This window comes from Rhynchophorus ferrugineus, unplaced genomic scaffold (assembly GCF_030347505.1).
Source record: "Rhynchophorus ferrugineus isolate W39M unplaced genomic scaffold, kcgeb_rfMv2 rfM3, whole genome shotgun sequence".
In the NCBI taxonomy this organism is placed as follows: domain Eukaryota; kingdom Metazoa; phylum Arthropoda; class Insecta; order Coleoptera; family Curculionidae; genus Rhynchophorus; species Rhynchophorus ferrugineus.
The window spans coordinates 32,153,969-32,179,307 of NW_027472582.1; the positions used below are offsets into that span (position 1 = coordinate 32,153,969).

General features: G+C 30.6%; 1 protein-coding gene and 2 non-coding genes across 4 annotated transcripts in view; 2 read left to right on the forward strand and 1 right to left on the reverse strand.

Moving 5' to 3' along the window:
- LOC143193921 (uncharacterized) overlaps positions 1-2,119 on the reverse strand; it is an 86,682-nt gene extending 84,563 nt beyond the window's left edge. The window contains exon 1 of one of the 2 annotated variants that reach the window (XM_076400360.1): positions 1,682-2,119. The gene's annotated coding sequence lies outside the window, so the exon portion shown is untranslated. The remainder of the gene's footprint in view (positions 1-1,681) is intronic. The other variant, XM_076400361.1, reaches the window with a different exon arrangement.
- Positions 2,120-20,874: 18,755 nt separating this feature from the next.
- On the forward strand, positions 20,875-20,969 carry TRNAY-GUA (transfer RNA tyrosine (anticodon GUA)). Its single transcript has 2 exons — positions 20,875-20,911; positions 20,934-20,969. It is a non-coding gene; the product is annotated as a tRNA-Tyr (tRNA).
- A 2,826-nt stretch (positions 20,970-23,795) lies between these two features.
- Positions 23,796-23,890, forward strand: TRNAY-GUA (transfer RNA tyrosine (anticodon GUA)). The gene is made up of 2 exons: positions 23,796-23,832; positions 23,855-23,890. It is a non-coding gene; the product is annotated as a tRNA-Tyr (tRNA).
- The last annotated feature ends 1,449 nt before the right edge of the window (positions 23,891-25,339 follow it).

A 25,339-nucleotide genomic window follows, 5' to 3' on the forward strand; every position in this document is an offset into this window, starting at 1 on the left:
CATAAATTATGTATTATTTATGGACAGTTCTTACTTCCTGTTTCTTATCTTCTATTTATACAAAAACTCGTGAGTTTTCGAAAAGAGTAAAAGTTGACCGAAGCTATATCGGTGGTTGTTCAAAGGTTTAATTTATTGAAATTTTATCCAGAAATTTGCTATCCAAGAATCGAGTATTTTTCGGCAAATTTGTTTTGCAGTCATCATTTCCTTCACGTTGGCAATGTCAACTTCAGTTAAAGATGTTGATGACCGACCAGAGTGAATTAAATATACTACTACATCAAATATCAAAAGTTTTTGAATACATTCTTTCTGCAAAATTAAGTCAGAACGTGACATTAAAAGAAATACAAGTTGCAGTCATCAAGAACTACAAATGGATTACAGACTTGAAAACACAGCTTAAAAGCAAAATAGATCAGACTCAAAATCAAGCAATTGTACTAGTTAGTGGGAAGATACTCTTAACTTGACCTAATATCAGAGAGTGGCTTTTCAGAGATCATATAGTCAATTTGGATGTTTGAGGTTACACTAAAACAAACGAAGGACTGAACCATGACCTCCAAATCAAAAGGATTTATGAAGTTATTCAATATTTATCCGCCTTAAAGCATGAAATAAGATTACTAAACCACGATTAAGAAAATCCATCCAAATAATAAATGTAGTGTCAATTGTTCCATTTAATACATTATGAATAAAATATCATAGATTACTAGCTAACTAAACAGATGAAGTAATTATAAAAATAAACAATTTTATGTAATAATGAATTTATTATAATTTTAATTAAAATATTAGTACATTATTTAATAATATGTTTACTCCCATCTTATGTGTTAAATAAAAAACAGTAAAAATATTTCGCGAAAACAATATCTTTACAAAATATTACTAAATGAAGCAACTAAAATTTTTACGTTAATTTGTATTTTAGCTCAACAGAAATACATTACTCAATGCAAATATCAAAATTTAAAAGTCAAATGTAATAAAAAAAGGCAGCTCTGATTTTTAGAGAAGTGAAAGGTTTCCAATATGAAACTGTGTAAAACATTACCTACGAGATGTTATCTATAGCGAATTGCCAATTATTTATGTTTGTTTACAGGCAGAGGTATTAACTGTGGTATTTTGAATAAATACCTTAATGCTTCAGAACATAATTATGTTAATACTCGTAAGCTATTTAAATGTTTCATAATAATTAATGCTTTTAATATTAAACCACAAAAATATGCTGAAATATTTTGTATTTACAAAATTTCTTGATGTTGCTATTAATTATTAATATTCAAAATTGTCGTATGTATTACAAAATGTTATAATCGATTTTACTTAATTTTTGACAGTTGACATATAACCATGACAGATCAACAGGTTGTATTTTGGTAGATTATGTTTACATCCATGTAACATTTGACACTGACATTCAATTACTTGATTTCCGAATATATTAGTAATAAATAATTTCGAAACTATAATTTCTAAACTAACCTGAATGTGGAGCAGGATTATTGCCCAACGGTAAGATTAAACAGATAGTATTTCTGTATTTGTAAGCAGGATTTCAAACATGTAACCTTTCAGATATTTATATATTAAAGTAGGTGATAATATTCTAGGCAAAGTACCTGACTCGTAGAATTATAAACATAAAAATTTTAATACATACCATAAAGAAAAATAGGAATGTTTTCTTTTCAGTTTAACTCTCCTACGTCCGTACAGTGCACAATTTCAACAATGTCTAAAAAGTGTTTAATAACAACACAACAAAACCGAAACTCGTTTAGCAGCTCATTGATGAGCCAATGTATAGGACCGAACTCATACACCTCGGACGCTTCGCTCGTCAACAATACGGTTCTGTGACTAAACTACATAACAAGTTACGGGAGAAAGGTATTTAAAATTGTAGGTAGTCGCCCGGTCTTTCTGACTGGTCGGTAAACACCGGCCAAAGTCGTCGAACAAGTGAACGGCGACTGACTTTTTGCCGGTGACCTAACCGTCATCGGTGGAAACTGCTCGGCTTTTAATATGGATCGTACCGTTCGATCTTCTAGAAAACATCGAGCCTTCTGGAATTGCAACTACGGTTTGCGAAATTATGAAATTTTATTCGCAGCCTCCAGAGTTACATGTGCACGTGGTACCGCAACACGTTCAACTCTGCTACGACTAGTTCTATCTTTTGTTCGAACAAGAGGTCGAAAAGAGAGACCTAACGATATGTGCTTGATACGGGGGTCATTTAACATTTTCTTTATTCTTGTAGCGTCTAGCGTAGTTTGGTATGCTTAAATAGAATCTTATCAGAAGGCCACTTTATTGCAGTGATATAAAATTTTAGAATTCCTAGAATAATTACTATATTGTATATTCTAGACACGGATACGGTTGTTGAACTATTAAGTAAAATTTTGTTCAGGTACTATAATAACTAATTTTGAACAACAAAAACGATTTTCAATCTTAAACAATTCGATGAAGAAAATACACCTTGAAAGTATATGATTGCTAAATAATTAACTCTGATCTATGTGGATCAAATACAAACCTCTCATCTACCTCACATATATAGACATAGTATACAACACATTGTATCTCTATTTAATTGGAATAAAATGAGAACCAAAATATCGTCTGATATTAAAACAAATGTACAAAATGCAATAGGAAATATATTATACATATTGATTGAAGTTCACTGGTATTTTGGATGGACTATAGCTATATTTTAGTTACAATTATTATGTCCAATTGCTAAATTAGAAAATGAGGTTAACTTACAGCCTTTGCGGCAATTATTTCAGCTTTTAAATATAATGTATGGTTATATTTAATATTGATCATTCTAATTTTGATCATATTTTAACCAACCAGCAATATCTATTATTCAAAATGCGAAGTATTAATGTAAACAACTGTCAACAACCCAACTTAACTGTTAAATTCGAAGCTTTTGACATTTCTCTACATGAAATGACAGTTGACAACGTTTATTACTTTTGTTGCTTGATTTAAGGAAATCTGCTTACAAAATCTATAAAACGCTTCTAGAAGTATAAAAGAATGTAGAAGCGTAGAATGTAAACTTATGGTGATGCGGCTCTGTCACATCCCAATGGGAAAATAGCTACCATTTGAATTAAAGAGAAATTTGATCTCGAACTGTTTCAACATCGCGGTTTCATTCACTGCCAGGTCTGTCGCGTATTGTGACTTGTGGTGAAAAGTATGTCTATTACGACCATCAAAAGCATAAAAAATCGAGGAGAACCATCCACATCGATCAAGGGGAATATTCATAGCCAGTCTTGTTTTGCATATTGTAAGATCAGCAAGGTGTGGTGCAGTTAAAACTTTTTATTAAATAAAACAGTTATTGACAATATCAATTCAATAAATTGAAAGAGGTATTGTTGCAAAAAAAACACCTCTTCACTATAGTAACAGAAGCAAAGTCATCCTCTTGCATCACTATGGTCTACCAAATATTACAAGAACAGTGAAGAATAAATACGCTGTTGCAACTCGAATAGGAAGTTCTGTCATATACAACGTACGCACGACGTGAGACTATCAATATTTTTATTACAACCAATAATATCTAATGGTGAGTAGAGAGATGAACGAAGCGAACGTTCGGTATCTGCGCGAAGATTCGGCATAGATTCGGCGAAAATCTCTCCATTCGTGGTTATCGAAATTAATTCGTGGGCCGTTCGGTTCTTCTCGGAGAGTTTCTGTCTCCAAAAATCATTTAACGATTTTCATCGTTTGGTTCGGATACCCTGTACTCTTTTGTTTATAACCATACTTTTCACAATGGCATGCCAAAATGAAATGTCTTGTGAATCATTTTTCGACAGTACGTGTAGTGTTCTTTTCCTAAAAAATAATGTTTATTGCTGAAATAATATGTACCGTCTAATCGCTTCTAAAAGAGTATCAAATTATTGTATGGCCGGTAACATAATAAACAAAGTTATGATAAGAATGAAAATGCGAATAATATTGAAATTCAACTCGTTTGAACTTTAAGGTAAGAATATAACATAAAACTCTTATGTTTATACGGTTTTAGTATTCTATTTATAGATTTGTGAAAATATTTCAAATATTTACAATTCTATAACCGTTACAAAATGATCCAAAATCACCAGAAGATATAATGTCCCAAGAGAAAAGAATGTATATATGTAAATTTCACTATGAGGTAGACATAATAAAACCTTAAATTAAGAATATTACCTTTATTTGGTGGCACAAAATGTATAAATGGAGTCATCAGTCATCAATGATAGGGACAGAAATTATATAAACAGGTATGAATTTGTATTTACTGCATGATGTATTTTGTATATATTTTATTACTATTTTGAAAGTGAAATATTTGTTAAGTGGGTTTAAATTATTTCAGACACAATTTGGATGATTTGGATGGAAGAGCCACAGTCCTTATAAGAGGATATTATGCTAGTATCTTTTCAAATTATAAAGTAAAAAATAAACTTGCTAACAAGCACATTTGAGATATTCTTGGAAAAAATGATACTATGAAAGGAGTACAACACCTTGAATGTAATGATATATCTGCTGTCTAAAGAATGACATAGGTAAGAGACTCTTTTCTCTAAAACTACTGTTTTTAGAGATTTATTTTATATTTTAGGTCGAAGAAAGTTCTTTTTTTTACATGTTGATGCGTTCGTTGCATTTTAAAATGTTTGCATTGTTCTATGAATTAAATACAATTAGTTAGTTATGTTGTTAATAATAATTTTATATGATATTATTTTTAAACATATTTTCTCTCACCAGTTGTGAAATACGTTTTCCATATTCTTTCAAAAATTTTGTACTACCGAGAGCATCAATAAATGTAATTCCCTTCAGTATATGATAAGAGACACAATATATAATTTCGACACAGTTTTTTTGTAATTACCATTTGCAAAATAAAAATCAAAGTTCAATATTATTTCAGATATCATAATAAGATTCCTGCAAGTAAAAGGTTTTTATATAATTATTTTATTTAAACTACAAGGAAAAACATGGTTATTTTCTCAAAGTCAAAACATATCATTCATAATCCCGCCAATTTTTCCCATGTTCGCTCAAATTTGTTGGCCAGATCGACGGCTCCTAGAACTGCATTCTGTTCGTCGCCAAGAGCTAACATGACATAGTTTTGGCATGCCATTGTGAAAAGTAAGGTTATGAACAACAGAATAGGCGCCTCAGAAGCAAACAATGAAAGCCATCAAATAATGTTTGGAGTACGAACCTTACCGAGAAAAACTGAACTTTCCTTGCTTTGAGTTGATTTCCATGGAGATTATGTTATTGTTAATGTCGCATATATTCCCAATTTCTGTCCCAATTAATATTATTGATTACACATTATTATTTATGCTTTGAGTGTAATGGCAGGATGAGTATAAGCAGAAGGAGTGTTTCCTAACGTAATCTGCTAATCTTCCTGAAATGTAATTGCCAGGCGATCTTTCAGTAACGGTCCAGTATATTTTTTTTTATCGAAATAGAATATTTTTGAATCAAAATATATCGTTAAAAAAAATGATTAATTATCTAATCTAAAACTAAACTAAACTAAAGTGTAGTAATTATTAGATTAATCAATCTAAAAAAATTCGTGCTTAGCATGAAGAGTTTAGAACAATTCATTATATATTAACATATAAGTTAATATGACAAACATTTTGTTTTAATTGATTGACAATCAATTACGATGAATTACATCCTTGATAGATCATAGACAGATAACATGTTAGTAATCTTGATAATCGTTAACCTCGCCAATAACCTCGATGGAGATATAGTGTACTTCTTTAATTTGATTACTGCATGCAGAATGTTTTAAAATTGATAATTAAGTTAATGATAGTGCCTTATAGTTGAATTTTATAAGTTTGTATATTCATTAATACACATCATTGATTTTAAGTTAAAATTCTCAATAATCTTGTAGACATGTATTTTTTTCATGAATTATTGAATACCTGCTTGAGCTATGATATTGGGCTCTCTTAATTAAGTTATCCTGTTTACACAAATACCTGTCTCGATGAGTCAATCAACAAATGCGACAAATCCAAAAGTTAATGGTGACAAATAGCGCAATTAACATCGCGTTAACCAAAGAGCAAAGTAGATCATACTCAAAAGAACTGTACTGGATAGTCAGAAGATACTCCCAACTTGATCTCGTTCTTAGATTAAAATGCTATAAAGTGCTTATTATGGAATAGATATATTTTATTGTATTTTCTAAATTAATGGATCATTATTCAATATAATTTCATTAAATTATAAGGTTAATACTTATTAGGATCAATGACAAAAAATGCGATCATTAGTAAAAATATGAAAATGTTCATTATAAACGACTTAACGTCGGCCATAATTTGAATTTATAAATATATTTCTGGCTAAATAACTCTAAAAAACACTCACAAGCGTAATGTGTATGAAGTAATTTATAAGTTTTATATAGTCTTAATTTACGAACTCAAAATATGCAGGATTTTATTTAAACTTTATTCTCATAAAAAGCTTATAAAATGTTATATTTATGATCATCCTAAAACACGTAAATTAGTAAACCGATAATTGAGATATGACGGAATATCATAGCCATAAATGTCTGAAAGTACTGGTAAAATTGGTGTATTGACTTCAGCAGCAGATGCTAAAACATCTTCTGTATATTTTGCATAACTCAATAATATTAAATGAAAATTGTTATTTACCAATATATATATATATATATATATATATATATATATATAGCTGATTAAAATATATGCAAGCACCTAATATTTTATTTAGACGGAATGAATTGGCAACTTACTTTAATATAAACAAAACCCTTCATTATAAACATTTCACTTAACACATCTCACAGATCAAACATATTGTCTTTTTCTGAATAACTAGGGTTGTATTAATCTTGCTATATAACATATATAGATGTAAGATGATGTAAGTAAAAATATTCAATTGGACATTTGTTTAAGACAATGTTTTCTAATTTTGAACACACTATTCAGATCATATTGGAACTGCACGATTACATTTACAGGTTGGTGAATGGTAAAATGTTTCTAAAAGTTCCAATTATTCATTAGAAAGCATACTTATCAGCTAAGAATATCAGTTGCTGCAAAAATAACTTTTTTAAAATTTGTTTTAAGTTAACTAATACCCCTAAAAGGTTTTACTCCCTTTTCTCGGGAAAATATGCGATAGGCATATTTATATGTATTTTGGTACTCACATAATTTACTATTATTTAGAATTATTTGAAATAACTGAATATGAAATAACATCATTTAAAAATTAAATAAATGATTTCTAAAAGATGGTTCAGTGGGATTGTTAGATCTTGTAAATTAAATTTTATAATATCATAATAATATGTTTAAAACTATGCTAAATATTTTTATACACTTAATTTATTTTATGTAACCATAAATATTATCTAATCATATACAATTAATAAGTAAAACGTAGTTAAGTAAAATGCAAATAATATTAAGCTCATTTATAAGCTATAAACGTCATAGGTAATGTTTAGAGCAATCACAATACACGCTTGATATATAATGGTTGACAAATCATAGTTATAATAGTATTATTTTCTAAATTACGCGCGTGCTATAGATAACTTTCTATGCTTACTGGATGACCCATGCATGAACAATCTAGCTAAAATTAAATCATAATTCCGCCAGCTGGCGCCACTTATTGCAAATTAATCTTGTTCAACTTTGTAATAAAGCTACACCCAGTCGAGAAGTATGTCACAGTGAACAGTGCTGGTGAAAGTTGACTGATATTTATGAATTTTAACAGAATAGTAGAATTTTACTTAAAATCGCAGCAAAATCACTTCAGTGGTTAGATTTTCATATGCCGCAATTACTAAACTAATAATATTATAACACAGGATGTTGTCAGTCGATAAAAACATAATTTTATAGTTTGATATATATTTTAATATTATAACAATATTTGATTAATCACTGTAATTTCCGTAATATTAATAAACATTTTTTCTTTAAAATGTCGGGCATATTTTTCATTTAGCTGGTCTTAACAGTTAAATTGATTTTTTTACCGTTTTGGAGATTTAGGGATATAATACACATAATATTTTAGTCTTTTTTTTGCCAACAAGATTTTATCTGGACTGATCCACTACTTAACGTGATCTGTGAACTACGGTTCTCGGCATTAAATCTTCGGGCTTAATCGGTCAGGTTACTGGCGTGAATAGGATGGACATTCCTTGTCAGATATTACACTGTTGCTTAGAGACACTTACAATTACAATTTGCAAACATAATGTATATTCGTGCCCTGAGGTGTCCGAACCCGCAACTACATATATATATATATATATATATATATATATATATATATATATATATATATATATATATATATATATATATATATATATATATATATAGGGAGAACCGTTCTCTCGCCTGACTAAAATATTGTTTTTTCGACTTTTGGATTCTAACTCTCTTCGGGGTAGAACTACTGAATTCACTCTTTAATATTTTGTTATAATTCAGTATCATGGTGGCAACCAAAATATTATCCATAGTAATGAAATAATGTTAATCGATGATACCTACTAAGAATTGAAACAGCAAAAATCGTATTAAATAATCTGTTAAATTCTTTATATATTTTTTTATTAATTACATCTTACATTAGATATACTCAGTATAATCTTAATTTACAAATTAATTTATTATTGCTGTTCTGTTTTACTTGTATTAATACACAAGCAAAGCGAGTACGAAATTAATACATCCGTATTTATTTCTCAAATTAATAAAAATAATTAAATAAAACTAATCTACTTAAACAAAAGTTAAAATACATTTATAATTAAACAAGTTCGTGTGGTTTGGTTCGCTTCAATCTCCTGATCTCTTGCGTGTTGTCCAGTAGCTGTATTGCTTCCAAATTTCTGTGATTTAGCAACCTTATTTCATGTTTTAAGGCGAAATCTTAGATCACTTCGTGGATGCATTTAATTTCGATGTTATCATACAGCTCTTCGTTGGTTACGTAGCAATAAGCATAGGTAATTATTCGTAGAATTTGGTTTTGGGTGCGTTGCATTATTAGTTGGTTTGATGTCTTAGTGAAACCCCATATTTGCACCCCGTAAGTCCAAATTGGCTTTATGATTGACTCATAAACCAATCTCTTTGATCTTTGGTCAAATTGGGAGTTTCTTCCTACTAATCAGTACAATTGCTTGACTTTGAGTCTAATCTGCTCTGCTTTTTGTCTAACATAATGTTTCCAGTTTAACTTACCATCGAGATATATTCTGAGATATTTGGCTGATTCTGCTGGAGGAATCGGGCATCTGCCAATTGATATAATTAGGTTTTTGTCATTTCACCGCAACGCTAAAGTACCATGGGCAGATTTGGATCTATTAAGCTGTATCTTCCAGTCTCTGTCCATTTGTAGACCTTGTTGACCTCTACTTGTATTTTTCCTACAGCCTTAAGCAGAGTTACATCTTTTACCATGATAACTGTGTCGTCGGCAAATGTTCCAAGTACTGTTTCTTTTGTTGTTGGGATATCAGCACTATAGCACAGATATAGGAGTGGTCCCAAGACATTCCCGTGGAACTCCAGCCGAAATAGGTTTAAGTGTTGAGAATGCCCCTTCGTGCGAGACTCTAAATATTCGTTCGAAAAGATATGATTCCAGCAGTTGACAATAATGCCGCAGTAACAATTTGCTAATTTTGTGTTAATCCCAAATATCATATCCGGTCAAAATCTCGTGAGATCAGGAATATTTAGAGTAGTATTTCTTTTCTTTGAATTCTTTATATGATAATATTAGGATATACATTTTTTTTATTTGTTAATAGTTGCCGTTGCCTGCTAATCTACAATTTCGTGTCACATTAAATTAAAAGTACATTTTTCATAATTCTTAATATCCTAATGAGTTTAATGTATGTTTCATTTTAGTTTTACTTTGATTATTATTTATTTTATAAAATGCATGGAAATATGAATATCAAACAACGATATCTATATATATTTATATATTAAACCAGAAGTAAAGGACAAGAAACCTGAAAATGGCAGATGAAATTCTGTTGAAACATTTATATTTATAAATATTATATGTCTTATGAAAAGCAAATGGTGATGCAAGCCCGTAAAACTACTGCAACATGTAGATACTACACGTATGATTTTTTCAGGTAAAAAAATCTTAATATCTCCTATATAGCTGGTATCACTCCATTTCTTCATTCAAAACTGATTAAGAAATTAATTAACAAAAAAATAATCAAACGCAAATTGGATTGTAATAATTGGATATTCAATAAATGATATCGATAGTATAAGATAAAATTGCAGAAAAAATATTAAAATATGATTTATATTAATTTATTCATATATAATATCACAGAATAGAAATAGACACTTCTATTGTATTTACATTTTGTAGAAAGGTGGTAGTATATTCATTATTTACTATAAACTACTAAAATGATGTCATTTATATATCTGCAAATCATTGCATGATTCGACAATATCATCTCTTCGGTTGGCTGAATTAATAGTCTGTATTCATTTACACTTTTTAGATTACGCATTGAACGTAAATATTTTTCTACCGTAAATTAAACAAAAATGCGATTGAATAGAATATCTAATATAATAAAAAAAATTAAAACCAAAATAAAACATTAAAATCTTCATGATTGATCAAATTTTATTTAATTAGTATGATTTAAGTTCAGATCTGGTTTAGATATTCCTAATAAAAAAATGGTAAAACATTGTACTGTACGATGAATGTATCCAATTATGGCATTTTAACGTTTTCAAAATATTTTGTAAAAATATATGATAACACATTTAAGTTTTTTAATTACAAACCATATTTAAATTTAAAACAATAATATAGCTTAGGTATATTAAATATAACATTTGATGTTTCGTAGTTGATAATATTATTTACCTAATTATATAGTGGACTAGATGACCCGGCGAACTTCATACTGCAATTTTTTTCCGACGATAACAATAGCCACTTGTTGTGTAGCAATAAGGTTTTCAGTCAGGCCTGGTGATGGTGTTATGTTTGTCAGATAGCATCCGATTGAATGCTACTTTGAACATTGTTGTTCTGATGAAGAAACGTTTGTAACTCTTGGACAATGGTTCGATTCACTGTTAGATTGTGAGCAGAACGTTGATCAATTTCCGCATCCGAATTATCCATAGAATAAATTTGTAAGAATTGATTATCTGCATCTGTTATCGGTTTATAAGTTATGAGAATAACTCGAACTCCTTAATTTCGAACTCTTATTTAGGATCTGTTAACGAGACATATTTTTTTGATCTAATATACAATTAGCACACACTAAAACCTTTTTATTCCAGTTAGTCTATTTTGTACATTTTCGTTTTGTGGGAAGAATCGGGAAGCGCCTAACAATAGTTTGATATTATTGAGACTTTCCATTTTTCTTGATATCTCTTCTTCATCACGTTAATGTTCTAGTGAAATTGTTCCTTTTTCTCTTCACTCACATCTCACACAAAATTTTGGAAATTAGTCAAGACGTCTAATGAAGAAAATGTACTTTTAGACTTATTAGGCAACCTAAAGCTTCAATTCTTTTAGAATACTTTTGACAAAAACAGATTCCTTCACCTTTGGTTCTGAGGAGCTTGAAAACTCTGGAACTATGTATTTAAATAAATCTCCATCTGTAGGAAACAAATCACTTCATCAATACCTGTTCCATGTGTAACGGAACTTTATGTGGGGGGTATGAATGTTTCTTGGAAGACTTTCCTTTCACCAACTTTAAGTTACAATCTATATATATATATAGATTCAGTAGATAGTACAGTAGTACAGTAGATTCATCACAGCAATTATTTGTCATTGTTATATATAAGGATATATATATATATATATATATATATATATATATATATATATATATATATATATATATATATATATATCCTTATACTCAGGGAAATCTAAACATTTTTTTAAAAACTTTTTTAAAATGACTAATGTTCATATTAAAAGTGATTAAGCATCACCGTGGCTAATTACACGATTGAACGTCTAGTTTTTAGGGTCTAAATTTTAGTACGAAAAGTGTTGAACGACTGCAGCTTAAACAAAGTCTACAAGGTTGTAATACACGCACAAAATGTTACTCTTTGATGCGAATTTTTGGACAGCAGGGGAAATGTCGTAGCCACCATTACGTACTTTCGACAATGATATTAGCGATCAGTGGCAAGCGCTACAGATGATCACAGAGTTTAAAAATATTCTGCATTATAATTTGAGGGTAAGGTTGCTTCTCGGAGATATGATGTGGATTGACTACCAAAAATCATACGATTTGACACCACTAAATTTTTTTAAACATCAATTCGCTATTATTGAAGAAACTCAACAGAAAATATTTTATCATTTAGATTCCTGTTGATAATTAGATAATCGTTTTCTTTTCTACCTATTTATTGTATATTAAAACTGATCATCTAGTAATCATTAATTTATTTCTATTTTTGGTCATCCATTGATAAGCTGTAGTCAGGTATCTGAATTAAAATCCATATTTGAAATAAAAATGCGTGACAGTGAGATATTGTGTAATAGTATTTCTACGTATAATTTCAAAATACATTAAAAAATACATTTAATTAACTTATGAGTGTGTGCAGAAAAAATTTTAAAATATGATTTATATTAATTTATTCATATATAATATCACAGAATAGAAATAGACACTTCCATTGTATTTAAATTTTGCAGAAAGGTGTTAGTATATTCATTATTTACTATAAACTACTAAAATGATGTCATTTATATATCTGCAAATCATTGCATTGCATTCTGTAATAGTATTTCAAATACGTACGATTTCAAAATACATTAAAAAAATACATTTAGTTAACTTATGAGTGTGTGCATTCTGCATCAAATAAAGTTGAATAGCTTTCGTAAGCAAAATGATGACCGTTAAATATGTCAATCTAAACTTAAAGTACACTGTACCTGTACGTCAAATGTTCAAGTATCTGTCAATTGTCATTTTCATTTTTAACAGTTATTTTCACGAACATTATGTGTATTAATTAAATTTATTAGTACAAATGCCACGATTGATCTTCAAATCAATTCCACAGGTTGTTTACGATGCGAGACGATGGCGGCGATGGAGTGAATCAAGTACATGCTGTGATGAAATCAGGATTGTGGCATTTTGCTATTATCGCATTACAACTAAACGAAAGCTTAGATGTATGATCTATATATCACCCCAGTAATTCATGCTTTAGAAACAAATCACAAAAAAGGTGGAATAATGCCTAAAACAGGAATAGTAGTATTAGTAAAGAAGATTATTTTATTGATTTTTCAAACAGGGACAATGATTGATTACAAACATTAAAAATCGTTTTCAACGACATCCAAAGTTTGTCCTTATCAGGACATATAGAAAGATTGCTTTCTCTAGCAGGTGTTATTCAATTCCCAATAAGAGTTTGTTAGTCTGATACTACATTTAAAAATCGAATGTTCATGACAGGAAATAGGGGTGGCACCTCCAATACCTCCGACACGGATTTGATATAGGAATGTTGTAACTGTGCAGCGCCCGTATAAAATTTAATGAATAGGGATTTTACGAATTCTCGTACTGTTAGGATGCCAACTGCGCTACCTGAAGTTTTTCATGTGAGCGGCTTTGTTGTACCAAGTACTATAATACCAGATGTTTGACCCATATAAGATAGAGATCTAATTAACAGCTTGTTGAGCAGAAATTTCATGATTGTAGACAATTGCCTATTCACCAGTTAAGCATATAAAAAGCTTTTCACTTTAGCCATTTTCAGACCGCTAAAGATATATTATCCATCTAGTAACGAGACATTTTTTTACCTTTTCAGCAAGGAATAGACTGCCTCATGTCCAAAATTGTTTATATAACAAGATTCAACAACTGTTTTACATAGTATTCTAAAACGTATAAATATTCTTTTTAGTGCTGTTCCTTCTATAACTTATAATTAACATATTTCAATTTAAGTTCGGTTAATCCTTATTTTTAACATATTTCTTCCATTTAAGCTTTACATCTAATGTAATTTCTACATGTTTGCCATTGTTGACTAAAAACAATTGCCATAAGAATGAATTGGTTATGTTAACCTTATAACCTCCATAATATTTATAGCTAAGCAAACCAAATTTAAACTAAGACTTCCCTCCAAAAGTTATCTTTAATTATTTCTCAATTTTACGAATATTAATATTATATTTAATAAGTAAATATAATATAAAATAATCAGTTTTAATCAAATTGTTATAAAGAATATTGAATTTCAAATAACAAATATACAAATTATAAAAATTTCTTTTGATTTGCATCGATAATAGCCAAGTATAATTTCCAATTGCTTAATTAAACCGTCAGAGTTCGACTTTCATAATAAAACTGAAGATATTAAAAGTTCTTATAACATGAACTGGAAACCAACAAGATAAAATGTCGTTAAACATATTTTTTGTTTTGCATCGCTTATGGGATGCAACTTCAATTTAAATTGCATTCAAGCCACCCATGAAGCTCCGGTGATAAAAAACTTACAAAACGCTATTAATATAAAACTACGCTAACTATATAAGTTTTAATTGAATATTGTTGGAGTGCATTAACGTTAATGCACAACCACTGAAATAACAAAGAAATATATCAGGTTGTAGTTCTTTAATGATATTTAACTACATATAGTAAAGCACTTAATTATACTAATTGGCTATTACGTTTATAACGAGTCCTTATACCTAGTAATTTCATTCATCAAATATTTCTTTACAATTGATACAATCAGGGCTATATCAATAACACGATATAACACATCCATCCTAAAGAAACGACTAAAGGATCGTTATATTTGCAGTAAAATTATTTGTGAGTATCGCCTGTATCTTCGTTCACTATTTTGCCTCTGATAATCCTCTGAATTGCACTGTCAAAATTTTCATGGTATACGCTGAACGGAATGTTTTTCCACGTTTTGGTGACTCTGCAATATGCTTTTTTTTCCTGGAACCGGGTAGGGGAATCCTGTTACGGATACCTGGTCGGGAAGACCCGCAGGAATTAGCGAGTTGGACTGGTTATGTGGAGACTGCCTCTGGGCTACCCACTAAACCCCACCCTATCAGCTGATCCAATGACCCTAACTGATACTGTTAGTAAGGAGGGTGCCCGTAACAGGTAACACCGTTAAGAGGCACAAGGGCCAGGCAAGGACGTAGCGTCGTTATCACACCACGCAGCTTGCGTTGAATGAGTTACTCGCTCGCCGGAGAAGGTCGAGACAATTAGGAGTTAGAGCACGACGGGGTAGTGTCGGCTGTGATAGAATGAGGCTACGAAGAGCCGAATGAGTTATTGGCCTAAAATGTCAGCCAGCTCGGTAATACATCTATTGTCCGAGAGACGAAGAGTGGAGAAATATCTCGAGTAAACCTCGGATATAAAATTGTGAACTTGGGGGACACCTGTTTCTCTATGAATTTGATTTTTCCTGACGAACCAGGGGGCATTGATTATTCTCCTGAAAATTTTGTTTTGAAAGACTTGAAGACGTTCCATCTGGATAGGTGAGACGTATCTTAGATAGAAACTGGAGCCGTATAGAACGACTGATCGAACCAGCATCTTGTACAGGAGAGATTTTATGGATAGAGGAAGCCTGCTGGCCCTGTTGATAAGCGGGAAAAGCAAATTAACAATACCTTGACCTTTATGGAAGGACTTTTGAATGTGGGAATTCCACCTAAATTTGCGATTGAAGACAAGACCGAGATAGGTGGCTTCTTCTGACCATGGGATTTCGGCGTTCTCGATTTTAAGACGCGAAATGCTCGGTGCCAAACGCTTCTTGTGGAAGAGGATGGCCTGGGTTTTCTCTGGGTTAACCTGCAACTTCCAGAAATGTAACCACTGGACCGTCTCATCGAGTTGTTTTTGGAGTCTGCTTCGGATGTGCGGTGCTACTCTTGAAGAAGCAAAGTAAGCAGTGTCGTCTGCGTTAAAAGCAGCCTCAACTTGTGGTCTCCTAGGGATATCTGAAAGAAAGATATTAAATATAGCGGGTGCCAGGGGGGAGCCTTGTGGAACTCCTGCGTCGATGATTTTCCGGCTAGAGATAATATCTTTAATCTTCACCTGGAACGATTGTCCTGACAGAAATGATTTGATAAGAGCTGTTAGGTCATCATGTAGACCTAATCGGATGCATTTCGCCACTAAGCCTTTGTGCCAAACCTTGTCAAAGGCTTTGGTTAGGTCCAAGAAGACCGCTCCAAGTCTTTCACGTCGGTTAAAAGCACAGTTGATTTTTGCGGCCAGTCGATGGGCCTGATGAACGGCTGAATGTTTGGCGCGGAACCAGAATTGCTCATCTGGAATGATATTGTTTGTCTTCGTAAAATCGTTAAGAGCATAAAGAATTGCTCTTTCAGCAAGTTTGGAAATGGAACTTAGTAGGCTGATAGGTCTGTAGTCAGATACTGCAATGCGCTACTGGTAGCCGTACACCTTGACTTGCAAGTTTTTGTCCAAATACCACTAAATATTTTGATTAATCATTCTATTCGTTTTCTTATCAAATAAACGAACTAAAGTAATACGTAATTAAAAAAAGTAATAAATATATACCTCAAAAAAAAAGAACTATGTTCGGATTATAGAGAAATTAAAACCAAATTTATTAAAAGCAATTCTACTTTTTTAACAAGTAACTTTGTTTCCTTAGTATATAATACGGGAATCCTTAAAGATTACTAAAAACTATTAACATAGTGTCAACAATTATAATACCATTACATTAATAAAATTAATGTTTTTGTTATAAAAATTCCCGTCAGTAATTAAAAATAAATAAAAAATCTACTGTACCTTCGATAGCTCAGTTGGTAGAGCGGTGGACTGTAGTGGTTTAGCTCGTGAATAGAAATCCATAGGTCGTATTTATAGTTACATCTATTAAAAAATAAATTATAATTGGTAGAAATACATAATTATTTTTTTAATAATTGTATAATTTAGGTCTGTTCATTAATTTTGAGACCAACTTATGCTATATAGCATTATTTTTTGTTAGCGTATGGTAGCTTAGCTCGAATGATATTGCATTTTTAAGTAGCACTAAACATTATTTACGGGAGGATTTATTTCGCAAATTAACTTTTACTTAAAAATTATAATGATACTCTATTAAAGTGATAGAATATATAAAGGATTTTTGAGATTGGAGAATACCGTCACCGTCTATCCAAATATTTGGATGAACGGATGTGTTAACCGGCATAATTACCGTTAATGGAAAGACCTAACTCCCCATGATTTTCAACTACATGAAATACATCTGCAATACGTTTCTTTTTGTGTGAATTTTTGGTGAATTCATACATTTTGAAAAAACTTTTGTCAGGTAATCACATATAAGAATGAACCTTACAGAATGATGATAACTTAATTTTTAAAACCAAATTCAACAATATGGGCGTGAGGGATATGTGATTTCAACATATTGATGCTGCCACACAATGAATATTCTTGTAGAACGACTTAAGCGTATTTCTTCACATTGGCGTCGTGAATTAGTTACCTTCTGACGTCGCTCTTAAAGTAAAGAAAACCTCGACAACCGAATTCACTTGGATCTATGCCGCAAATTTATTGAAAATTAGATTACTCTAAATAATGTTTTGTTTGTTTAACCTCACGCAATGCTTACCACATTATAAATCGACCCCACATTTAGAAGCTAAAAATACTATAGTTTGTCAATTTTTTAACCTTTATATCGATCTTCGAATAGGTATTTTTCCTCTCAGCCTTTTTACTAAGCGATATAAGTTTCCCTCAATAGTATTTTAAAATCAGACATGAACGCCTAGAATTTATGTATTCCATCAATACTTACACCAATTAGCCTCATAACAAAAGTAGGGCAGTTATTTTTTCATGATTAATTATTTTACGGGTGTATTCTTAATAAGCGCTTCTGTAGTTTCCACACCTTGCAATGAGTTTGAACCCAAGGCCCCGTGTGCTTATCTTCAAGATCAGCACCATATTTACAGCTATTACACGCTACAATTTATATAAAATTTGTAAAAGAAGCCAAATGTAACATCGACTTCATTATATTCAGATGCTGACACTTTCTTTTCTTGCAACAATATTGCTTTCGATATACTTTCTTGCTCAACCTAATGTAAAAAGCTACTAAAACCACAATACATTAGAGCAAATGAGCGCTCATTCCGAGAGATAAGAGCTCACAGCAAGCAATGCAGCCAACTGTTTTGTTGCATCGTCACTCTAACAATTAAAACGTTCTTGAACTTTTCCAAAATTTACAGTCACTAGATATTAGAACTTTAAAAAATGTCTCGGAAATTTAGAAATATATGTTGCTTACCGATTCTTAATTGTAGTTTTATGTCCTTCGATAATGTGTGTATTAGATTTACTATAGTATTAAAATAAATTATATTTGATAACAGTATTTTCGTTTAATTATTTTATTTAGATTAAAATTTGGTGTATGTCAAAGCTAAACTGAACTAAAACTGTGGATTCTTTAACATTGTACGTTTTGACGTCATTAATTTAGATAACGTATGTAAAAAATTCTTTGGATAGACTATATATTAATAGTAACATATGATATTTATATTACAACAAGGAAAGCTATATGTTTACAAACATAAGATGATTTAGGAATATTATTCTAGTTGATTTGCAAAATTATTAGAACATATATTGATTTAGGCTGTATTCTATATATCGATTTCATATAGTTTCAGTAGCGATTTACAACGGGAAACCATTAAAGTTTTCTCTGTTGTTTTTCTCTAGAGTTCCTTAAACATTCCTTTCTAGCAAAAGAAAAGAAAAAAAGAAAATGGAAGGCATCTGTTGATGTTATGCTATTTATGTTATACTTATTGTGTTTGTGCTGTTGTCTTATATAAAATATTTATGTAATATTTAAATACGAAATAATCATGAATGAACCAGCAGTCGGTGATCAGAACTAAAACATAATATAATGTATATACCTTCGTTAGCTTGGTTGGTAGAGCGGTAGACTGTAGTGCTTCCCTAAATCTTATAGACATCCTTAGGCCTCTGGTTCAAATCCGGCTAGAAGAATTGTTTTTAATTGCGGTTGCCGCTTAATTGTTTTACTTCATTGTATTAGAATTGTTCAGGGCTGTAGGTTTAAAGTTTATCAAAAAGAGCTTTTAGAAATTTTTTTTATTATATATTTAATGAAAATGATCTTAAAACTACTTAATTTCAAATTATTATAAATTCATCTTTCTATTAAATTATATTGTTATAATTTAGATAATAATAAATTCGCCGACGAATTATTGTTTAAACAACACAAAATTTCATAGTACTACACTAGCATATTCTATAATTTTACTGATATTTTAGTTGAGATAAATGTCCTCGATGCCATTTTTGCAGCTATTGCTTCTGGTACACTTTCTTTTGCGTTTCAAATCACATGAGCACATGAGCACTGTTGGTTGCGTCGTCAGTCTAACATTTATTAATATGTTCTAGGACTTTTATAAGATCTACAGCCAGTAGATGTCAGATTGCGATTGCTTGAATAAGAGTTCTTGATTTCCTTATTTTAATGGTGGCTTTTAATAAGCTAGAAAGCATTTTAGAAACCTTAATACACCTTTAATTAAAAAAGCTATGAATAAAATCCCTTTCGATTATCGCTGAGCATCGAGTTTAATTAAGTAATACTTATATTTTTATGAAGAAATTTGAAAATATATTTTGTTTAAACATAGAATTCAAATGCAGTTATGGATTTGGCTATGATAAGAAATGATGGTTAGCGATCAATAATTCAATGTTCTATAAACAACAATAATATTGCGATATAAATACACAGCAATAATACTAATCCAATATCTCAATAGTAATATACGATCATTATATTACAACAAGGAAAGGTATATAATTTATTTTATCATTTATTGTTTACTATAAGCAACTAAAACTGTGTCATTCACATATTTACAAATCATAGAATGATTCAGCAATATTATTCTGGTGTTCTTGGTTTGCAAAATTATTAGACCGTATATTCGTTTACGTTGAATAATGCAGATAACACTATTGTAGCTTGAAAATTACTTCAACATTTCAATGGAAAAAAACATCTTATTCATTAAAACAAGTTAGTAGTTCAAGAAAATCTGATCACTAAATTATAATGTACACTAGATAATGCGTATAAAGCAACGAAACAGAAAGATTTTATAATATCTATAATATATTATCTACCCTTAATCTCATCACTTTTTACATATTTTTGGTATGGATTATTACCTTTTAAAGGCGAAATTCAGTACGGTAATTCCTTTTTTTACTACTATTATAAAACATATACCAAAACATATCATAAAACTGTAAACTAAACATGTTAGATGTCATTTTGTAGGTTTTTAAGATTCTTATAGAAATCAAATCAAAATTTTGGTGAGTGTTTTTCTATAAAGTTCCTTAGGCGTCCCTCTCTAAAGAAAGAAAGGAAGAAAAGAAGAGACAGATGTGATGCTGTTATAATTTGCATGTTATTCATATAAGAGTAATATATGAATACGAAATTATCATGAACCACCAGTCAGTGATAGAAAGTAAAATTATTTCTGCATGTACCTTCGATAGCTCAGTTGGTAGAGTGGTGGACTGTAGTGGTTTCGTAATTCTAGTAGACATCCATAGGTCGCTGGTTCAAATCCGGCTCGAAGGAGAACTTTTTTTTTAATTACATTGTCGCTTGATTTTTTAAATTATAAGTTGTTGAAAGCTATAGTTTTAAAGTTTAGTCAAAAAGAACCCAACAGGTTCAGTCTATACTATATAATTAAATTGTATTATTATAATTTGAATAAACGAATAAATATTAAAGTTAATTATTTAATAACACAGAATTTCACATTACTGCATTGCAGCATTTTGTATAATTTTATTACTGATATTTTTAATGGAGACAAACAAATAAATAAATTTTATAACTTTTGTTACCTTCTATATTAAGTATCTACACATAATTTTGTCACCCATTGGTACTATTAATTATTAATTTATTCCCCCAATTAGTCTCAGAACAAAAGACAGTTATTTTTTAATGTGTAATTATTTTACATGTTTATTCTCACTGACAGTGAGACTGTTAGTCTGAAATGTTAGTGAGATGAAACTGCTGTTACAATTAGCATGAATACAATGCCCCATTTACCTAACTGTGAAAGATCAACTCTACTTCGCAGCTATTGCAAACTACAATTTAAAAAAAAATTACAAGAAGGTAGCATCGAGTTCACTACATTCATAAGCTGACGTTTTCCTTTTACTACTTTCAAAATATCAATGTCATTTTTGGTGCTGTTGCTTTTTAACCGACTTCAAAAAAAAAGGAGGAGGTCTTATGTTCGACTGTATATATATTTTATGTATGTTCACCGATTTCTCCGTCAATTGTGGAACGATTGAGGTGGTCCCATTGAACAGGATCTGGTGGGGGAAGAGAATTGGAACCAAGTCAGGGTCGGATGGTGGAATCCGGGGAAAACAAGGGAAACCCTCAAATTTCAAAAGCACGTAAATGTTTTCACATATTTTTTATCTAAAATAATCAGATATTTGTGTATAATATTATTGCTGAGTTGATGCGATGGAAGACATAACTTCTCAACGGTTCGGAGTTATATATTTCTTCAAACATTATAGGGACGTACAGACAACTAAATGTATACCTTTAAGTTATTTAGGTAAGCTGATTATAAAAGCAGGGACCGGATCGTTATATCTTTCAGACGTTTTTGAGGAATTTTTTAAAGGGTTTGCTTACCAAAGTTGATCAGTACAAAAGCCGTTCAGTTTGCTTTTTAAGCACTAATCATTTCATATAGAAAGTCGTAGAAATACTGCAGGCAGCTGCCTTTATGGTGTAGCGAGTGGAGAGTTCAGCTCACACGTGGAGGTCATGGGTTCGATTCCCGGCGGGGGCAACGATTTTTTGTTGTTGTTCTAGTTTGGTTAGAACATTTATCAAATTACCTAGGATAGGAAGCGGACCTCGGGACCTGAAGCGTTTCGTATTTTCAATCATTGTTCCTTTATTCATAATTTTCCTCATAAACGCTGCACCTTTACTTGACATACCCATTGTAATCCTTAATAAATTAACTGCGTAATTTATTGTGCAAATATCTAACACTAAAAAGAGAAAAATAAAATATTTTTAACAAAAATATTGAACCGACTTCAAACAATAAATAGGAACTTACTAAAAAGTAAAAAATAATCAAACTTAGATTTTTATCACAAAAAAGACGTTTTAATATAAAATAGGTACCTAATAGTCGTGAAATCGGTGCCGCGCCCGAACAATACAAAAATAGTAATACAATTATGTATCATATAAACAAAGTTAATTTACGAAGAAAATAAAACTAATTTGTTGCTTTATACTTCATAGAAATCGATATTTTTTGGGCCTATATATTAATATTTTTATTTTTTATTAAAAGTATCGATATTTTTCTTGAATGTTGCAAAACAATGTTGGATATATTTGTTCCTCCTATATAACGATAATTTATTTAAAATATCGAAAACGATATAGCAAAATTTTGTAAAATATGGATATATCGAAATATCAGTATTTTCCTCGGTGGCCGACACACCTACTGTAATGGTTCTTACGCTTCTAACAGACATCCATATATCAATGGTTCAAATCCAGCTCGAAGGAGAGGTTTTTTAAAAGTTCGTTTTGTAGTTAGATCATTGTTCTATTATGTATGAATAATTTAATATGGCCATTTTGAAAGGCATTACTAAAATTCGTTTTCGAGAAGGATTATATTTACAATCAAATAAATCCACACTAATATAGTAACATAATTAATTGTAGTTGAAAAAGTGATTTAAAATATGTACTCTTAATTATGTCTAAACGAAACTCTAATAACTTAACCTTATATAATTTACTCCAAGCAACTTACAGTCAGATAATTTGTAGAACTTCTCAAACTCTTTTTCTAAACCTTTTACATCAGGTTTACATCATTAAGAGTGTCTTGCAGAAACTAGAACAAATGGTAGTCAAACGGTCCAAGGACCGAGCTATACATTTGAATTAAAAATGTTGCCGATTCGCTATATATATATATATATATATATATATGGTCTAGTGTTTACATTTATGGCTGATAAAAAAGAATCGAATTCATGGTTTGGCCATGTTCGAGCAAGTCATAATAAACAATATCTTGCCAATTCCACCAAATACTCAGAATATTTGGTATCAATGTGGGGTCTGCAACATTCATGAAGATTCTCCAGGATTCGACCATGATCTTTTTCGTGTATCACTGTCCTGTTTGTCTGTTTTTTCATCACCCTTTATATCAGTCGCTTAAAAATGGTTCGATTTTCGTTCCGTTTTAGTGGCGAGTTACAAAGGAAAACTCTATCCATTAAGCCTTTCTCTATTAATATGAAATTATTATGAATGAACCCCCAAAATCACCAAAATATTACATCAAAAGTAAAAATAATTTTGTATGTACCTTCGATAGCTCAGTTGGCAGAGCGCTGGACTGTAGTGGCTCTGTAAATATAACAGACATCCATAGGTCGCTGGTTCAAATCGGGCTCGAAGGAGAGCTTTTTTAATTACAATTGTCGCTTAATTGGTTTGTTTGATTGAATTTGTGTTGTTCAGGACTGTGGCTTTAAGTTTTATTAAAAAGACCCTGACACATAATTTCCTGTATTATAACGAAAATGATAAAATATAATTTACTTATTTATTCCTTGGATTAAATTGTGTTATTATAATTTGGATAAACGCCTAATTATTGATTAAATAACAGAGAGCTTCATAGTACTACATTGTGGCATTTTGTATAATTTTATTACTGATATTTTTACTTGAGGTGAACAAATAAATATTTTTTATGGGTTTCGTGACCTTCGTTATTAGGTAATTACACATAATTTTGTTTGTTACCCATTGGGACTATTAAATATCAATAATAGTTTCTCAAGACGCTCATAACTATCAAAATTAAATTTTTAACGGTGTTGGAATTAGACCTGGAGCCAATATTAAATTCATCTTTAAATATAAACAATAACAATTAAAATACCTCAAAAACTAATAATAAAAAGATACAAACTTATGTATAATTATTATGTTATGATAAAAGCGCAAATATTCGCTTAATAAACAAACGTAATAGTATTTGTAAAATCAATAAAATTGGATTTCTTGTTCCAAATAATACTAGGAATTTCAATAACATATTTAAAAAACTAAAAAAGGTCTTATATTTACTAATTTGTTTTTTAATTAGGCATTTTAGGATATTCCTTCCTGTCCTACTAAATTCCAATTCTGGGATTTAGTTTCAACGATGATGATATGTTCATATCAATGTCAAGATCGTAAGAAACTTTAGCCAACCTAGCAATGGAAGAACTAACTGATTTCAGACATTTAGATATGATTGAAAACATCCAAGAAGCGGGAAAATAATTACCACACTAATAGACTGGAAATACCATCTTGAACAGTTACAGCATCACTTCGTTCACTTTATTACTTGAAAAGAAGAAGAAGTGTTGTCTCTAGAGCATCGTGACTGGTGACGAAAAGTGGATCCACTAAGACAATCTCAATATAACAAAAACGGATTATTCAAGGTCTGGCTCATCATATTCAGTTTATTATACGAGTCATAATCTTTCACGACAATGGTAGCTTTTATGTTGCAAGAGTTGTAAGGAATGCACTGTTGCAGCGAGAATAGGAAGATAGAGCGTACTTAATTAGATCGAAGCAGCATGGCTTGACTGGCAGTGCCAATCCAACAACATTCTTTCGACACATTATCCATCATGTTAACAGAAAGATAGGAGAAAATTATAGAGAATTATGGAAAACAAATTATATATTAATATAATTGTATATTTAAATATATTGTATCATTGGATCTCATCCTCAATGTAAGCACTGACTCAAAAACTACCAAAGTAATAAAAAAATAACCACATTAATCTTTATTACTTCAAAAAGTTGCTATTTCTGCAATATGGCCTTAATAATTT